Consider the following 15,051-nt stretch of genomic DNA (forward strand, 5'->3'; position numbering starts at 1 on the left):
AGAACTTTGGATACGGTTCAGAGTGAGTTGGGAGTCTCCTTAGAGGGTTATGTGCAGGTTCTGAGCAGAACATGATATACTCTAAGTTCTAGAAGACCCACTCTGACTGCTGCGTGGAGAAAAGATGTCAGCGTGGGCCAGGGCAGAAACAAGAGGTCAGTTGGGGCCACTGCAATAGTCCAGGCAAGAACGGGTGGGTCCTCTACCAGAAGTAACATGTTTGATGTTTGCCTTATATTCTCCTGGGCTTAGGTAAACTGGGGTTTTTCTCCTCCTTGGTGAAAATAAAGCTTCCTACTCCACAGCTAACCACATGATACAGACTTTCTTAAATGGAACCTAACATTAACTAAAATTATGTTACCAATATATTCTTTTCATCCCTTTCACCCTAACTTGACGGAAGAAATACAAGATTCTTTTTTTCTTTTCTCTGCATAGAAGTCCTCCTAGCAGTTGGTCTCAAATGTTTGGGGAATGGTACAAGATGAGATGAGGAATTGAGAACTCTGTTTTATTAAATGTTCTTTTCTTCTAGTAGAATTGGGCTTAATCACTTCCACGCTGCACATTTCAGACTTTCACAAGTTAGCCTTCAAAAGAACGCTTGTGATGCTAAGTTTTAGGGATTGGATCATATCCTGAATTACAGTATCTGAAAGTTTTCATGTCTATTAACAAAAGACTGCTACTGAATTTTCACCTTGAAATCGGTTTCAAAAAAACGGAGAGAGCAAAACATGGCATTGTTACCATTGTGTTATTTGTTTATAATATTCAGTGCCCCTCTCCGCAGACCAGTTCCTGCAGAACAATAATTCTTCTCCTCCTGCTAATGCTGGGCTTGACCATTTGATTTCCTTTAGCCAATGAAATGTGAATGAATGTGGCCAGTGTCATCTCTGCCAGGAGCTTTCAAAGCTAATACAGGGTCTCACCACTGCTCCTTCCCTCTGCCGTGAGGTTGACGTGTCCCAGAGGGGGCTGCTCCTTTAGCCTACGCTCTGGAATAAATCTTTCCTATGTTACAGACTATGCAATTGCCGTTTCTTCCTCTTAGAACTTTCCTGATCCTTCTCTTGTTTGATTTTCCAAAGCATAAAAGACCGTGCCTGAATAGTTGGGGCTCTCCTGAGGAAGGGTATTCTGAACATCACGCTCTCAGCAGCTCACATGCTTATCAGCTCTCAGGATAGACAGTAAAGCAGAGAAGAGGGTCGGGGAAGCCCTCTCCACCCTTGCTCAGGTTTTCTCAAAACCCTGCCCGCAGGTTACCATCACGCTTGCTCTGAAAAGGCCTGACCAAATGCTGATGCAAACCACCTCATGAATCAGAGTTGCTAGCTCCAATTAATATCACTAATACCTCTCTTTGTTTTCCACCTTTTCTGGCCCTTCCCCATTCAATTTTTCCCCATATTGCTGTCTAGTACTGTCCATGTCACCAAAATGAGAGATCTGTCACCAAAAAGCAAATCTTTTTGTGGTGGTGAGTATCTCCCTTTGTAAGATGATCGTATCTTCCTTTAAGTGGCTGGAATTACCACCAGCACAGTTTCTCTTGCATAATAGGTCCACCCTGAAGTGGAGCTATTTTAAGCCATCCATATGATTGTTGTCACTCTTTGTTCCCTAACACCTACATGGATCCTATTATAAGTATCTTGGTTTCCTTTATTTCTGCAGGTCCTCACTCCAAGGGGGAAAAAAAAGATGAATTATTTTATTTCTTTCATTTAATTTTCCAGACGCCTGGGGAACCGTGCTTAGAGAAATCCAAACAGAAGAAGAAAAAAGAGTGCTGCTGAAAGACGATCGGCCCCAATGCCTTTACTTGGCTTTAGAGAAAAGAAAAAGGTGCTTCAGTGGGCAGTGGTCCATTTGAAAGGACAGAAGAGAAATCTCTTTTTGTCTGTGATGGTCTCCTTTACAGCCCACAGTGCTTGTCTCTACGTTTTGCAAGGGGGTATCCCATGAAGCAATATGCATATGCACTCACACATACACACATATACACACACACGCCCACGTGTATGCAAGCCAAAGAATGGAAGGGCTTCTTCTGTGAGCTGGCAATAAATCTCTACACAGCGAAATACAGTGATAATGCCTGTCAGAGACTAAGCAAATAATTCATTCCTGATTATTATCCAAAACTTGAGAAGTCTTGTACTCTTTTCTAAAATTTTGCCATCATCGGCATTATCTCAATTCTGTGTACTCTGAACCTCCCAATTCATTACAAACAACAGAAAAATATTACTATCACTGACAACAAAAGACAGCATTCTGACTGCTTGTTACGCCATGTGCCGGATACTAAACGACTCGTGAATTTCGTGACTTAATTTTTAAAATAGCCCTTTGAGTTAGATATGATTGTTGTCTTTGTTGCTGTTATTATGATGATGACGATCATTTCCCAGATTACGAAACCAAGGCTTTGCGATTTAAATAACTTGCGTTTGAGTTTCAAGTCCCAGTCATCTGACTCCAGGACCCAAGCTCTCAGATAGATACCGGTGTTGTCTCGCTATGGAAACCACGTGGCAGGACAGGAAGCAAAAGAGGAGAAAATTCACCATTTAAGCAGTAAACCATTTTACCTAATAAACCCAATCCTACCTAGCAGGCTCTCCCCACTCACTGCAATATAAACTGGGACAAGCTCCCAAAGTTCCTTTCTCATTTCTCAGTTACACTGCAGCTACATTGCGTCACATGAGCCCCTATCCATAGGAGCAATCTGTAAGTGGCTCAGTCTCATAATGAAATCCTTCGGGTAATCCCCTAAAACTCACTGGCTGGGATCCAAGAAGGAAACTTCGAACACCAAATTCTACTCTAAGTGAAAAAACATTTTAGTAAGGACCTAGAATATTTATAGTAGGTGTGAATATCCCTCTTCCCACTTACAAAAGTGATAGAAATTCTGGATGAGATATTGCCACCAAGACAGAGAATCTTCTTCCTTATCAGTATCGGGAACCAAAGAAATGCCGTGATGTATTGGAGGGGAACAGCGTGGAAACAGCACGTCAGAAAAGACCTCATGAAATACTCGCCTAGAAAAAGGCAGTCTCCACACACCCAAAGCCCAGGCTTGAAATCATTTATATTTGATATCCACAGAGCGGAGAGCACAGAACTCAGCGCTAAATACTAGAGAAACAGAAACATGTTGCCTGGGGGGAGGCGATGCGACAGCCAGGCCCGGGATCAACGCTAACGCGGTCAGACACCTGCGCGATCAGCCGCGAGAATCACAGCCCGCGCGGGGCTGCTGGCAGCCTCCCGGAAAATGCGACAAATAGCAGGGCTGCCCACCCTGGGACATACCTGTGTACACGGAGATGTGACTCTGACTAGTACGTGTGTTAATTATTTCCAAGGCCTGGCAATAACTCTTAGGGTTTCCGCAGCAGACTATCCAGGGCAGCGCTCTGAGCTCTGCAGGAAGAGGCATAGGGAGCTGTGGGAATTTTCCCACGTGTGGCCCCAGGGTTCCCCCCAGCAGCCACCCCTCATTTCTGTAGCCACAGGTAAATAATGTCCAAAACAGGGCTGAAAATGGAATGATTCAGTCACTCCCTTGAAGGGCTTCCCAAACATACACCCATCTCTACAGCTTTCCCAGCACACCACAATCTCGTCACTCTCGCCCCATGCAGTTTTCTTCCATCTACCCTAGAGGAACACTCTGCCCCAAGAACATATATCTACACCTTCTTCTGTAGCACACGTCTGCCCGTGTTTTGCTCCCTCCTGGCCTCTGCAAATGCTTTCTCCAGGCCTGGAATGCTCTTAACCCCTCCCCCCATACTCACACCCCAGCCCTTCTGCAGAATCCATCGGACCCTGCAATCTGCTTGCCTGTCTGTCCTCATCCCACTCACCCCCTCTCACTCCTGGGTTGTGAGAGGTGACTGTGATTAAAGAGAGAGAGCTCTGTTATCTTACGGAGGCTCATCTCTGAAGACTGGCGAGCCTACGTCAAATGCAAAGATACTCGGTGGGGGACCAGCGAGTGTAAGAATGCCCGCTGTCCATCCAGAGAGAGCTTGGAGCGTCTCCACCTCTGGACCATTCTAGGTACTGGCAGGATGGCACAGACCCTGAGGAGAGGCTGGGGGCATAAAAAAGAAACGCGGGGAGAGCAGAGAAAGTGGGGACTCAGCTGAGGCTGCTCTAAGTCAAATGAAGGGTGACCAATGGGAAAAGCAGAGAACTGTTTTATACCTTCTAGAACGCCGTGTGTCTGAGAGTGCCCATCAGTAAGATTATTTTCTTGTCCCTACGTGGTCTTTTAGACATGGTAAGATAACTGTAGAGTTCCAGAACATGCTCAGCTGCACCAGCGTCCTTGACCCGACCTGGTTCCGTACTTTCCAGGGCTCACTATTGGTCCTGAACACACTCTCCCTTAAATACAGATTTGCTGCTTGCTTGATGTGTATATGCCTTTTCTTCTGAATGAATTTCTAAGTTCCCACAGTGAATTTCTTGCATCCCACAGCCTGGAACTTAAGCACGTGCTCAGTTTATATAATTATATAATCTCTAATAAGATGTAGTTTTGTAATTTCTTCCTCTGTTATTGTATTATGTAAAAACAGCAGGGTGGATTTTCAGCAACTCCATGGAATTTTTTTTCTGGGCAGTGGAGAGTGTAAAACAACACGAATTTATTACCGTAGCGTTCTGGAAGCCAGAGGTCTGAAATGGTTCTTACTGGGCTAAAATCAAGGTGTTGGCACTCCTGGAATCTCTAGGGGAGAATCTGTTTCCTGGCCCTTTTCAGCTGCTGGACGCTGCCCACTTTCCCTGGCTCATGGCCCCTCTTTCCATCTTCAAAGCCAGCAGCATAGCTTCCTCAAATCCACATCCAATTCTGACTCTCACGCATACGGATCCTGGTATATGGGTCACATCTGGATAATCTGGGATCATCTCCCCATCTCAAGATCCTCAACTTAATTACAACCACAAAGTTCCTTCTGCCACATGCACAGGTCCCAGGCATTAGGACAGGCATCTTGGGGTGGGGTGAGGGACTCATTTTTCTGCCTGCTGCAATGTAGGAGCTCTTATTACTCCCAGACCCGCAGGGGAAGAAAAGGGAATGGTTTCCCAAACCCAGAATGAGTTATGGTGGTGGGGAGGTCTCAACGGGGACTCGGTGGTGGTAATAAATACCAGACCCAATCCCTTCCTACTTGGCAGGAGTGTTTTTGAGATGGGCTCATTTAAAGTAGAAGCTACACAACATGCAAATAAACTTAACTTTAGGGGTCTTGGGTGGAGAGAGAGAGAGAGGCCAGCTGAAGGAGGTGCCACTCTAACACAGTGGAGAAAGTAAGAGCCCAGACTCTGCAGCCAGACTGCCTGGGTTCAAATCCCAGTGTTACCATTTACTGGCTAGGTGACTTCAGACAAATCACGCCAGCCCTCTGTGGCCCCATGGGTAAAACAGGGATGATGATAAGAACATCTAGCTCACAGAGAATTTAATGAAATAGTACTTGTGGGACTCTTAGCATGGCTAACAGTGAGTGCCATTGTTACTCTTGTTTAAGAGGTCGCAAATGGATTCCAGTGAAAAGCCTCTGCACGCTGCAGACAGGGAAAACAGAAATGGTTTCAAAGGGAAGGTATGAGGTCAAGCACTCAGAACCACAGGTCCTGATTTTCAGACAACCTGTTTCTCACAGTGGGCAACTCGATGAGGACTTCCTCCAGACCAAGCAGGATTTACACATTTAACATGCACATATGGAAAGGCCACCGACTGCTCAAAATATACCTGTCGAATTAAAGCAACAGCTCTGTGATGGATTTTAAAGATGTTCAGAAAGTCTTTGATGCACCTCCCTTCAAGAAGTGAAGGCTAATTCTCTTCCCCTGGGGTACTGGCTGGATTTAGGGATTTTCTAATGAATAGAATAAAGCGGAAGGGATGGTGTGTAACTTTGGAGACTACATCATAAAAGGCACTGCAAGGTCCTCCCTGTTCCTTCTCTCGGGTCACTCACTCTGGGGGAAATAAATGGCCGCATCGTGAGGACACTCAAGCAGCCTATGGAGAGACCCACAGAGGGAGGAACTGAGGCCTCCTGCCCACAGCCGTGTGAGAGCACCATCTTGAACGCAGATCTTCCAGCCCCAGCAAACCTTCAGATGAATACAGCCCCTGTAGCGTCCTGACTGCAGCCTCAAGAGAGACTCTGAGCCAGACCACCCAGCTAAGCCGAGCCCAGAATCCTGACCCTCAGAGACTAAGAGTAACGTTTGTTGTCTTAAATCCCTAAGTTTAGAGGTAATTTGCTATGCAGCAGTAAAAAACAGTAAAGCTCTTTTGTTGATAAGACATCAAACAAATAGTCTGCTTCTTTCACCAGTAGCATCTTGAAACGTGTTTCAACATCGTGCATGTATGACTGATTATACGTAGCAGGCAGTGAACCTGAGTCCTTTGGGGTTTCTAAAGGTATTTTCGACATGTGCATGTGTACTGCCCAGAGACCTGGGGGTACATCTAGGACGCTCTCTTTGTACAGTTCTCCTTCTGATACACAGACATGCCTTGGGATGGTGCTGGTGCAGTCGCCCTGTTACTACATTTGGCCAGCAGACACTTTTTCATCTTTGAAGGTCCTATCAAGGACTTCAGAAAATCTCCCTCATTCACTTTTAAATAAATCCCTAATTTAACAAGACCTAACTGTCATTCTCTGGCAATGTCTCACATACGTGGGCCCACAAACTTACCAAGGGCTGCAGTTCATTCATTCAGCATTAATTAATTACAGATAACTAGTTAATTACTAATGGACGCACCAGGCACCAATCTTTACAAAGATGAAAAGGCATGGCCTGTGCCCTCAAGAACCTTCAGGAAAATCACTATTACATAGTCATGTACAACCACTGTGGAGTAGCATTCCAAGACCCCCGGAGGAGGGTGGGGAGACCGCAGACTCAATTACGCAGACTCAATTCTAACTTTTGAAAAGGATTTTTGTAGCAGCTTCAGGACCCCCCTACCCTGGCCCTGAGTGGAAAACCAGAAGAACACAGAGCGTGGTGATTCTGACCTGCAGTATTACACAACACCTGGTGGAGTATTCAAGTTCAACAAAAGCACCAGACAATAAAAACTGTAATCCAGGATGTCAGCATTAGCCCTGAACACCCCCTTGGTTCCTGTGAAAGGCTGAAGCCAAGTGCTCAGTGCTGGGCAGGCAGGACGCACAGACATGTTCTCCTTGACAAGCTTTGTGCCAGGTCAGTCTGAAAGGTACACCAGGCTGCCCCAGCTCAGAGGCTGGCGGAACCCACATAACCCGTGGAATTATGTATCAGTAAGAGACTTCCAGAGTGTTCATTCACTTCCCAGATTCATTTATCAGGTATGGGATTGAGAGGATTTCCCCACAGGATATGTAGAGATTAGTGCGCAGCGAAAATGCTTTTTCAACAAATGCGTCTACTAATCAGGTCCTGGTTTTCGCATTCTAGCAGGACGGTGTTGCTGCCCTTCGCTGGCATTTCTGGCAAGAGCAAACATCCACGCTGACAGACAAAGCAAGCCGAAGTGTGGACATCTCTCCATCACACTGAACAGCAGCTGTCACTTTTTCAAAGCCCACGGGCATGTTTTAATATTACGTTAGACCCGTACATTTAAGATGAAACGACTTTAGGTCTCCCCGAGCCTATGACACCTGAATGAGAAGGGAAAATACCTTCCCCCCCACTGCTTTGTCTACCTGGAGTCATCATTAGATGATTCCCGGAAGCTTCTCAAGCCCGTGCTGGGTCACAGGAATGTGTTCATTAAGAATTCGCCCCATTGGAGCTTAAAAATGCAGCTGAAGGCTCACGGGTCTCTTGAAGGGCAAGCGGAGAGCATGGCCGAGGCCGCTCCAGCGAGCTTCTTATATAAGCCTCTCTCACCGCCTCTACAGCGAGGCCAAAGCAACCTAACGAAGAGCAAAAACATCACCCCCTCATCTGCTCTGTTCTTTGCCAAACATCTGGTGTTACATAATAAGCCACTGGGGTCGTTTTTCTTGCTTTCCTTTGCTCGCTTTTTAAAAATAGGCCTAACAATTAAATCTGGTTTTTAAACTCTAAATTTCATATATTTTCCATAAGCTCTTTGAGTGGACTGGTCTTGATTATTCTTTTCCATTAAAAACCCGTACAGTAATGCTCCGAGCGGAAACCTCTAAAATAAAGCTGAGAACCGAGAAGGGAACCTCTGATCCTTCCTCAGTGTCTTCAGAGGTCCGTTCCTCACGGGCAAGCAGCTCAGGACAGTAAGGAAGAGAACAACGTGCCAATGGCCGGAGCCGCCAATGACCTCCGCGCTGAGGAACGCTTGCCCTGCACCGTGGCTCAGTTTTCCACAAAGGGGAACGATACCTACTACACCTCAAGGAATTTCTTTTTTGTTTAGCTCCTTACAATTTTTCAAAGCACCTTGAGACAGGACAATGGGCTGGAACGTGCTCTCAGGTCACAGCTGACTGTAAGGTCGCCAAGTCCTTGGTCAGACACAAGGCGTGGCCATGAGATGGAAGTATCCTGGTTTTCTTTCTCTCCCTCCCCTCTCCCGCTCCTCATAGAACCCGGTCCAGGCCTGAGGCCAGCCTCCTTTAATTTTCCAGGAACTGGTGTGTCTTTTCCCTTCCCTGGCTATTCTCTTTTCTACCTCTTGGTTACTCTCCCAGCTCACCGACTGCCATCCACTTACCCCTAAAGAAACGAGCACGCTAGAAAATACAGTGAAACACTGTGTCTCGGGCACTGTGGCAGGAACATTCTCTTTAAGGAACATATTATCCCCTTATTGTGGAGAAACTGAGGCTCAAGAAGATTAAGTAACTTGCCTGCCAAGTAGCTGAGCTGGAATTTGAATTCAGGCCTGTGGATAGAAGTGGCCATGTAAAGTCATGGTTAAGAGCTTGGCTTTTGAAGTCAGCAGAGCTGGGTGCAAATTTGAACTTTGCCACTTAACTGTGTCACTTTTGGCAAATCATTAAATTTCTCTAAGCCTCACTTTCCTTATCTGTAAAATGGAGACAGGAGATAATGATAAAAGTGTCTCCACAGGGTTTTGTGATAATGAGAAAATGAAGGTAAAGTACTTGGTAGAGTGGCTGACGTGCTGGAAGTTTTCAATAATTATAAGCTATCATTATTAGTATCCACTAGATTTGCTATAAACCACTCCAGTGCACAACTTCCACAAGAACACTCGGCCTTTTGTTGTTAGGCTTTAAACAAAATACCTTGGTTAGTCTATAAGTAGTAGCAAGTAACAAAAACCTAATGAAGAGTTACATCAACCACAGGGATTTTTATTCTTTGCTCAACAAGAAGTTTGAAAGTAGATGGTCCTAAGGTAGGTTTGGTGACTTAATGATACCATTGGGGAATCAGGCTCATCATGGCTGCCACAGCTCCAGACATCACATCTTCATGTGATAGAATGGAAAGGAAAAGGACAAAAACAACATTCTCCTCATATTCCTCTCTCTTATCAGGAAGGAAAACCTTTTTCAGTTGCTTCCAGCAGACTTTACATTATATATCCTTGGTCAAAGGTGACCATATGTCTGCATACGTCTGGCAAAGGAGAATGGGATTGCCATGGCTGCGTACAAACTTTTTCCGTAAAGGGTCAGATAGTAAATAATTTAGTCTTTGCAAACTATATGGTCTCTGCCACAAGTAGTCAATTCTGCTGTTGAAGCATGAAAGCATCTGTAGACAGGAGGTAGACAAATGAGTGTCTGTGTTCCAATAAAATTTTATCAAAAGAGTCAGCAGCTGGATTTGGCCAAGTCCTCCCTTGGACCAATCATGATCCATTGGTGGGTGTCACTTGAGTACACGGCCGCCAGATTAAAGTTGGCTTCCATTAGCAAGGAAAAAAGGAGAATGGGTGTTAGGCAAGTTATGCCTCAGGGATAGCGGTCCTGTAAGACTCTGGGGAACAGGACAAATCTGAAGACGTGAGGGGCAGGGCTGGAATTGTCAGGAAGCTGGAGGTTACACTGACGCAGAGATGGGCTGGTGCAAACTTTCAAGCCCCCCCCTCCGCCCCCGTTGTCTACACCAGTGGTTCAAACTGCTTTGGAAGAGCCCTAGGATTCCTCAGAGGTGCCTGGGGTGTGTGCACAAGGGACCACAGTGAGGCACCCAGCTGCAGGCCCCTGCCTCCACAACTCTGGCCAGAGACCTCTTTTATCTGTTCTACATACAGGCACACCTCAGAGATATTACGGGTTCAGCTCCAAACCACTGCAATAAAGCGAATCTTGCAATAAAACAAGTCACAGGATTTTTTGGTTTTCCAGTGCATATAAAAGTTACGTTTATACTACCGTAGTCTATTAAGTGTGCAAAAGCATTATGCCTAAAAACGCAGCGTATGTACCTTAATTTTAAATTACCATATTGCTAAAAAATACTAACCATCATCTGAGCCTTCAGCGAGTTGTAATCTTTGCAAGAGCAGTGTCAAAGATCACCGATCACAGATCACCATGACAAATACAATCATTATGAAAACGTTTGAAATACTGCAAAAATTACCAAAATATGACACAGAGACATGGAGTGAACAAATGCTGTTGGAAAAATGGCACTGATAGCCTTGCTTGTAGGATTGCCACATACCTTCAATTTGTAAAAAACACAACACCTGAGAAGGGTAATAAAGTGTAGAGCGGGGGCGGGGGGGGAGGGGGAAGAGTTACGCCTGTATTGCATTTCTGTTTGTGGGGCCTTTATAGGAGGCAGCAGGAGAAAATCTCTAATAAAAAAATTAAAAACCACTGGCCTAAAAGATAAAGACCTATCTACCCATAAGACATCCCTTTCTAATTATATCTCCCATGATTTTATTAAATAAACTCTGCCCCCAGGAGATGGAGACAAGTATTTCTCAAGTTATTCCACCCTTGTCGCTTTCCTTCAACTTTGCACCCCAGCTCATGTGCAGACCAGGACTCCCCTCTTAATTCTACTCAAATAGAAAGTTTCCCCAACATACAAGGCTCCTTGTCAGCCTAACGTACTCATTCTGCATGTAACACACTTGGTGTGAAAGGGAATAGAAAGAAGTAAAAGATACAGAAAGAATATAAATGAAAGTTGAGGATAAGGTGATGAGCATGATTAGAATATATATATTTAGAAAAACAACGTGTACTTCCAAATGAGTTTTACCCTGCCTGCATCCCTGGGAGGACACGCTCTCCAATAAGGCGGCCAGGACTCACCTCCTGGGAGAATTTTCTCGTTTGGAATTACATTTAGATCCAGTTTTCAAGCCACAGAAGAAAACCAGACTCTTTCAGTTAGAGTGTATCCTATTTCCTTTTACCAAAAGGAGTTTCTCTTACCTTGACCGCTGGCTTTTTCACTGGACTCCAAATGACTTCTAGATGGTTCCAAACATCATATTCGCCTTCAAAAACAGCTTGTCAGGATTGAAGGTATGAACAGACGTGCCTCGGGTTCTCAAGGCGATTCCTCAGAAGATGCCTCCCTCTTTCCTTAGGGTGATGGCATCTCCGCAGCCATGGCCGGACTCCTGAAAACATGACAGAGCAGGGAGGCCTCTTCAGCTGGCCCAACCAAAGAGGGTTCTCAGACTATATCAGGTAGAGGTGGGCCTTGAATTCGGGTGAGGTTTGATTAAGAACACGAATAAAGATTCAGAGATGGAGAAGCACTTTAATTCTACACCTAGACTCTGAAATCTCCATTTAAATCCTGGTTTTGCCATTTACTAGCTGTGGACCTCGCACTATTTACTTAACCTCTCCGGATCTCAACCTCTTCATCTATGAAATGGGAATAATAAGACTACCTCTCAAGGCTGTTGTTGAGGATTAAATGAGTTAATACAGGTAAAACACTAAATATGATGTAAATGTGTGTTGTTGTCAGTATTATTAGTCCCCCATATTAAAAAGTTTAGTCCAATCAACATAAAAAAACCTGACCCTTTCATTTAAATCAGCCTTTCTCTCCTTCTACCAACAGCTGGAAGCTGGCTTAGGTCTGGGGACTTGTGGTTGGGGGTCGGGGAACGTAGTCAGTGTTTGTTTCTTCCTCTCGGATCCTCCAATCACTGGCTGGTGGTTCAGGTCTCTCAGGGCCCAAAGAACAAAGTCCTTCAGGGAAGCCTCAGTTGTAATTAGGGGTTGGTGGCAGACATTCAGATGCTGGCTCTTTGTCTCGTGGGGTCCTTCTGTGGGTTTTTTTCCATGGTGGGATGTTCCCTCCCATGGGCAGCCTCGGTTGGCAGGCCACCCTGCCCGCACAAGTCCTTCTTCCTACTGCTCACTGTGGCCCCGGCCCTGCCTGGGGAAATAGGTCCACTTTGCCAACAGGAAGACTAGCTGGTGATGTGTGCCTTGCCAGCTCTTGGAAGACAGTCTGGTCCAAATACCTCCTTCTCTAGCCACTGCAAATGGTTCTCTCTACTCTGAGGTCACCTTGGTCCCCATGTCCCCCAGACTTCAGGAGACACCTGCAAGGTCTCCAGGTGGTTCTCTGGAGCCCTCCTCACCTATCTTAAGGTAGGTGCGAAAGCACAACAGGTCGACATTTTTCTAATAAAATGTTCCCTGCTGGCCTTACCTGGGTCCTTAGCCTCCCATCGCACAGCCTGGAGTTGAGGGGTGGCACTGTCCCTCCAGCAATCCCACAGAGATGGCCTGCACCTCACTGGAGTACGTGGGGGGCAGTTAGTGGGCACACAGATTGTTCCGTGTTTGCGTCTGAGCAGAAACTCCAGCACATGTGCATAGGAGTCCCCCTCTATCGTCCTGTCACAGGTGGATGAATGCTAGGTTGGAGCAGACTAGAAGCACTGTGGGAAATTTCCTGCAGGGCAGCTTAGGGGGCCCAAGGGAAGGGCTTGACTACCAGCGAATGGAATTTGGGCTTGGTGGTGTAGACAATGGGAAGCCTAGGAGTGTTTCTCCTTCTCCCTTGTAGGAAAGTGCCCCAAGTCACCATCTTGCCCTCACATCCTCTGAGCTTTCTCTTTCCCGGAGTCGGGTGGCCCAGAGAACCCTCAGAACATTTTGTTTAAAATCGAAAAGGAGTGGCAAGCACGTGCCTGTGTGTTTTTGTGTGTGAGTGTAGTGGGGTTGGACTGCGGTGGGGGACGTGAGACCAGCCACGAGCCAAGGAGAAAAGTGAAGGCAGAGAAAAAATGCCAGTGAGCAGAGAGAAAAGTCGGCCCTCCAACCCTCACACAGTAAATGAGGACGCCGGGCGTGCAGCGGGGTCAAACGAGGTCAGAGGAGATTTGCTCTCTGTGCGCCTGGAATTAAGGGCATCCCAGGACAGCTGCGGGGCGGGAGGTTCCCCAGGTCCTCCTCCACATAACGGGTTAGGATCCCAGGACTCGGGTGTAGGGAAGGATCCTCCGAAACGGTGGTGCTATAGGTCTTTTACCCCCCAAAAGGAGGCTGCAGATTGCTTCTCTGGAGGGGGAGGCTCTCAAGAAGAGAGACAGAATAATTGTCGATAGGTTTGTGTTAATATATCTCTTTCAGAATCAATTCCCAGTAGAAGGGCTCTAAAACAAAACGAAAAACAACAAAAAAACAGTGCTGAAAACATCAATATACCTGCTTCAATTACAGGCTCCGAATCCTGATTCTCTGAGTCGAGGACAAAGAGAGACGCCATCGAAGCGTACAACTCTCCCAGAGGAACTCCGAAATCGAAGCGGCGCGGCCAGCAGGCCTGGGAGCGCCCCAGGCCCGGGTGGGTCTATGTTCATTAAAACTTTTGCAGGAGGGATGCGCGGGCTCCGGTCTCCCCGCGCGCCCCGCACGGAACCCGGCCAGGACACCAACAGCGCGGCACTGCCACCTTGTGGGCGCCGTCCGCCCCGCCGCCGGGCGCCGAGCGCCGAGCGCAGGCTGCAGTCGGCGGGGCGGGCGGGCGACGGCTGGGAGCCCCGCGCGTCCGGCGCCCGCAGGAACGCGCCGCAGAGCCGGAGCCGCGGGAGCCCGCGGGGGCGGAGCCGGGGGCGGGGCGCGCCGGCGCCGGTCACGTGGGTTAGCAACAGGCAGCAGCCAATGGGAGCACGAGTCAGGTGGTGCGTGCGTTCGCCGCCGCCGGAGAGGCCAGGCGGGTGTGGAGGCTTCTGTGCCCCCGGGGCTGAGTTGGGCCGGGAAAAGGCTTCCTAGAAGGGTGCGCCTCTCGGGCCGGGAGCCCTTGGCGGTGGAGGGGCAGGCGAGAGACTGAAAATAGCAGAGAGCTTTAAAATAGGACTTTCCCACTCGTAGGACCCAAAGCAGTGACCCTGGAGGGCGCTGGGCGGCGGTGGGGTGGGAAGCAGAGGAAGAGCAGCAGAAACCCCACCCTGAGCCTGGGTCCGGGTGCACCCCCTGCATCAGCCACTTGTCGTGCCAAAGCCTTGGGGCTGAAATTGCCACTTGGATCCACGTAAGGGGATTAAAACAAAAAGAATAATGAGGTTCCTGGCAGTGCACTGTCCCTATTGGCAACTTCGGCCTGCCTGTAACAGGTAGGGAAGACACGCACGGTCTTGAAGCCCTCACGGAACCCAAGACTTAGCCCCAAGAGGCCGAAGCAGAAGAAAGTCGGGAATGGGGTCAAAAGAAAATGTCAGCTGAGTAGTTGGTTTTAATTATTGTAAATGGAAAAGCCACATCCAAATGTACATCTAATGACTTTTACCGTAATCCCACCATGCCGACAAACTAGCCCACCCCTAAACGCCGAGAAGACCATAACACAAAATGTCAGAGGTGTGATCCAGAGCATGGGCGAGCCCAGGACCAACAGAGACAAGCATGGTTTCCATCAGATTCTCGCTCTTCTGGTTTCATGGTCAAGCACACACTTGATCTCAATAAGGGCATTTCGCTTTCTCTGTGTGTGTGTCTCTGTCTCATTGCCTTATTATGTTCTCCTGGAAGCTCTTTCACTTCATTTTTGTTGTTTGGGAGTTCACCTCGTGTTTTCTTCCTCTGAAATGAATAC

At 47.2% G+C, this 15,051-nt stretch overlaps 1 long non-coding RNA gene across 4 annotated transcripts in view; it reads right to left on the reverse strand.

Annotated features, from left to right (window-relative positions):
- Positions 1–13,901, reverse strand: part of LOC132528236 (uncharacterized) — a 193,759-nt gene extending 179,858 nt beyond the window's left edge. For all 4 annotated transcript variants that reach the window (XR_009543141.1, XR_009543140.1, XR_009543138.1 and 1 more), the window contains exons 1-2: positions 13,665–13,901; positions 11,418–11,608 (exon numbers count right to left, since the gene is read on the reverse strand). This is a non-coding gene — a long non-coding RNA (uncharacterized LOC132528236). The remainder of the gene's footprint in view (positions 1–11,417; positions 11,609–13,664) is intronic.
- Between the last annotated feature and the right edge of the window lie 1,150 nt (positions 13,902–15,051).

Source organism: Lagenorhynchus albirostris, chromosome 10 (assembly GCF_949774975.1).
Source record: "Lagenorhynchus albirostris chromosome 10, mLagAlb1.1, whole genome shotgun sequence".
NCBI lineage: Eukaryota > Metazoa > Chordata > Mammalia > Artiodactyla > Delphinidae > Lagenorhynchus > Lagenorhynchus albirostris.